The sequence below is a fragment of the Hypomesus nipponensis genome, chromosome 14 (genome assembly GCF_054491055.1).
Source record: "Hypomesus nipponensis isolate SF chromosome 14, ASM5449105v1, whole genome shotgun sequence".
Classification (NCBI taxonomy): domain Eukaryota; kingdom Metazoa; phylum Chordata; class Actinopteri; order Osmeriformes; family Osmeridae; genus Hypomesus; species Hypomesus nipponensis.
The window spans coordinates 21,527,501-21,532,110 of record NC_140374.1 but is presented as its reverse complement, the minus strand read 5'-3'; the positions used below and the strand labels follow the sequence as shown (position 1 = coordinate 21,532,110).

General features: G+C 46.7%; 1 protein-coding gene across 2 annotated transcripts in view; it reads right to left on the bottom strand.

Annotated features, from left to right (window-relative positions):
• Positions 1 to 364: 364 nt before the first annotated feature.
• Positions 365 to 4,610, bottom strand: part of enc2 (ectodermal-neural cortex 2) — a 14,223-nt gene continuing 9,977 nt past the window's right edge. For both annotated transcript variants that reach the window (XM_084672570.1, XM_084672571.1), the window contains exon 3: positions 365 to 2,219. The gene's annotated coding sequence lies outside the window, so the exon portion shown is untranslated. The remainder of the gene's footprint in view (positions 2,220 to 4,610) is intronic.

Here is a 4,610-nt window from a genome sequence, read left to right as displayed (position 1 = left end):
GGAGGGGGAGGAGTAGTTGAAGGAGAAGGGAGTGGAGGGTGGAGGGAGTGGAGGGTGGAGGGAGTGGAGGGTGGAGTCATTCCTCCTCTTCCTGTCTTGTGACAAGGGCTGCGTGGATCTGAAACTGCTCTGGCTTTGCTCTGCTTAAACTGCAGGAGTTAAAGAATATTTCCTAAAAAAGGTTTCCCGTCAGAGGAGTCATTTTGTCAGAGAGGGGATAAGGCTCAGTCCTGAAGCTCTGCTGGTTTAAGCTCAACTCTCATCTTCACAAGCTTCTGTCTGTACTTCAAAGCTCTGTGGAATGTGTGTATTAGAAGTAGGACATTCATCTAAGCCTCCCCCCAGCATAAGAAACCAGTCAACATGAATCAAAAAGTATTTTATTATACTTCAGTCATTAATCCATAATAGTGAACTGATAACAAACCTCTAGTGCTACCAGTATTAGGCACAATGTATTCATTTTATGAGGAAGAGGAGGGGGAGGAAGAAGAGGCCTGGTAATCTTCACAGGCGCTGCAAATCGTGGAAAACTAACCGCAGTTTAAAAAAGTGAGTCATCGTGGTCACCATTAAAAAGTTGTCTGACGTTGCAGAGTACCCTGCTATAAACTCTGCACAGCGTCAGTTGGGGATTCAAATGGACAAACGCTACAAGCTTCTGTGCAAATGTCTTCAGAGACCAACTCAAGAAACCCAGCGAATTCAAAGTCATTTTTTTAAATCCAAAAATACAACTTGGTATAAAAGTTTAAGAATCGTCATTGACTAATTATCATCTGTAGACAACCGAAGTGCAATTTCATATCGCAAAACAGACTATGAACTATGATGTTGGTTTGTGTGGTTTCGCTATCTTGGGTGTTTTGTAAAGGTGCTTGCACACTGCCCCAACTAAACTAACAAACCAACGTTTGGGCAGTGTGTGGTGGTTGTTGGCAGATGGTATTTGTTGGTGGACGTGTTAGTTGTCAGGTTGCTGTGCATTGATTTCCAACAGCTCACAAAAAATATTGACTTAACGGAAGTTGTTTCTGTTTCTTTGGCGACAGGCCTGATGACTGTAACATACATTAAAGAATTATATCACTGCCCATAAGTCATTGATGGGAATCGATTCCGACAAACACAATACTAATAGGTAACCGGTTCCTTTTTGTGATGACTTATTGTGAACTTGCATCCCATTCCTTTTAACATAACTATAACTATTGGCAAGCAAAGTTGGCAAGCACTCACTGACCATCATAACCCTTGTGTAAGCAGCTAACTGGCATAGCTTTCTGAAATCAGAAAGATCATCTGTATGGATGCTGGCTAGCTAGCTGGCTACAACTGTGAAACGTTGCCTACTGTGGTGTCTGACCACATACTGTTATGTTGTTTGTTAGCTAGCTATGCCAGTTAGCTGCTTACACAACGGTTATGATGGTCAGTGAGTGCTTGCCAACTTTTTCTGCCAACGTTGTGAAGGTGGCAGATTCCAACATAAACAACAGGATGTTGTTGTGTGTTGTGATAGTGTGCAAGAGGTTCAGATTACAGCAGAGGGAGCACTGTGGTCAACACGCAGGTTTTGTTTCAAAGGTACGACAAGAATACAATTCATCTGTAACCAACGATTACTTTAAACTCTTTTTAATAAAAACTGCTTTTGAATTTGTCACAGTACCCATCCTGTCCTGTTCTTTGTGGGGCAGTGTTTGTTAGGCTATTAGAGAAAAGCTAATTTTTATTTTTTTTAATCGTGTCATGAATCCTGTTGGAAGTTGGAATGATATCATGGTGATTCACTCAATATAAAGAATGAGCAATAAAACACTCTCTCACACACACACACACAAACATTTTACACGTGCATGTTGAAGTTCACTGGTACCCCAGAGAGGTGAAGAGAGACACAAGGAGACGTCTCCCAGTCTCGTTCCTGTCGCTGTCCAGGGGGCGGGTCTTCACGGGAGCAGGGTGTGACTGGCTCCTTGTGCTTTGATGAGGGGGAGCAGAACCAACCAATAGGGTTTCTCCTGGAGGCCCTGCTGCTTTGTCATTGGTCCCTGCACATGCCACTCAGGCCTGGGGCAGTGTCAGTGTATCTGAGGTGGCGTTTGGCAGGGCAGCTGGACAGAGGTCGTCCCCCCCACACGCCCTGTGGGAGACCCATGGCTCCTGTGACCTTGCCACCTCTAGTTCTGGTGGCTGTGTTGGAACACCTGAGACACCTGTGGGGACAGGAGCAGACACTGAGAAACCCAGGAGACACACAGACAGACAGACAGACAGACAGACAGACACACACAGACACTGCTGCATTCCTTTGGTTTTGGCTCAGAGGCAAACAGACAACCTTCCTTCCTGTCCTCTGTTTCTTCTCCTTTCCTCCACCCCCCCCCCCCCTCCTCCCCTTTGTCAGCATTCTTCAAATTGTTCTGGAATGATCTGAATGAGTCCCAGACTAGCTCCACCCAGACTAGCTGGTCTCAGAGGAGTAGGAGAAGATCAGAGAGGACAGGCGCACACAGATACACTCCTCAGGTCACTGCACTTCATAACTCTCTCTCTCCTTCCCCCCCCCTCTCTCTTTCTGTTTGTGTATACCTCTCTCTCTCCCCCTCTCTCTTTCTGTTTGTGTATACCTCTCTCTCTCCTTCTCCATCACACTATCTCTTTGTCGGTCCCCCCCCCCCCCCTCCCTATTTGATCAGTGTGACAGATTTTAATGACGGCAGCAGGATGCACAAAAGCAGGATTTCCAACGCATTCAACAGCTTTTATGCTGGGCAGAGGATCTATTCAGTAGAAATAGCATTCCGTAGCTTAGCTGAAATAAGCACAGGCCCCGTCAAGCCTGTGATGACACTAGGCAGCGTGATGTAAAACCAAATTCCTTAAACCTTTAAGTAGCTTTAATTATGCAAAACATGGTGGCATCCATCTTGAGAAGCAGCTTGAGTCAGAGGATTCTGGTGTGTGTGTGTGTGTGTGTGTTAGCAGACTGGAGATAGGAGGGACAGAGCTAGAGATCATTTTAATAAGCTTCTCTGTGTGTGTTCGTGTGTGTGTAAGCCTGTGTGAGTAAGAGTGTGTTTGTGTATTTGTAAGCCTGTGTGTGTAAGGTAGCAGATCAACTATGCATATCTAAATATAAGAATATGGGTCCTAATAGTCATTACCAGCCTGATAACTAATGTTCAACTTGAATAATTCAGTCCGCAGATTATAGCCATGCCTGCGGGTCTACCCAGACCAGCTAATCTGCAGGTCTACCCAGACCAGCTAGCCTGCAGGTCTACCCAGACCAGCTAGCCTGCAGGTCTACCCAGACCAGCTAGCCTGCAGGTCTACCCAGACCAGCTAGCCTGCAGGTCTACCCAGACCAGCTAGCCTGCAGGTCTACCCAGACCAGCTAGCCTGCAGGTCTACACCTCCATGTCCCATCTAGCAGGACAAACAGGATGTCCTTCTACACCGCTAATGAATCATTATAATAATTTCTTATGCACACTAACTGCATGCAACCGTACGTACTTTGTAAGGGCAGCTGTGACACACAGTAAAAAATCAAAGCAAACTTTTCTTCCTGTTTCACCGGAAGCCACACCATGCTAAGGTAACAGGCTAGCCATGCAGGCGGTCATCATATTTACTACGACAATCTCTTACTGCAGAATAATGACTGTGCTGGTCGATGTGACAGCTAGCCATGATTCATCTTTCATGCTCTGGAAAGCTTTAGACTCTGGTCAGAGTTCACAGGCCCTTTGGTTGAGTCACACAACACTGGCTCTGTGGAAACATACAGCTTCTTAAACTGAGGAACTCAATCACAACTGCAATCCATACATGAGGCTTAGACACACACACACACACTAATACATATGCACACTATACACTTACACCCACACTAGATACAAACGCACACCAACACACACACTATTTTCCTCCTCCCTGCATAACCATGAGCAGACCAGGACTCCCAGCGTATCTGAGAGCGCAGAGGGTTCCTGTTACCGAGGGTTAGATTAGGTCCCAGAAGAGCCGTCTACTCTCAGAGCACAGGGCGCATTAGTCTCTAATGAAGACCCACAGGGAGGGGTGGCCTTATTACTGTTTCCACAACTGACAGCACTACCAATTGCACTGTTACTTATATATTTGAGTCATGTTATGATTTAATTAACATTTTTACTCTCTATTTATCTTAGATGATGGCTTGGCAGATGCCAATGATTAGCTTGCTGACAGCCAACCTGGCAGGAGAACTGGGCCCGAGGCTCTCTCTCTCTCTCTGAGGGGATCCTCTCCTCTTACACTTCTGAAGAGATCTAACAGCATCCAGGTGCAGGGAGGAGAGAGGGAGGGCAGGAGAGAGGGAGGGCAGGAGAGAGGAGGAGAGAGGGAGGGCAGGAGAGAGGAGGAGAGAGGGAGGGCAGGAGAGAGGAGGAGAGAGGGAGGGCAGGAGAGAGGAGGAGAGAGGGAGGGCAGGAGAGAGGATGAGAGAGGAGAAGAGAGGGAGGGCAGGAGAGAGGGAGGGCAGGAGAGAGGAGAGAGGGAGGGCAAGAAAGAGGTGGAGAAGGTGAGGTTGAGGTCAAAGAGCAAGTCAATGTAATTTG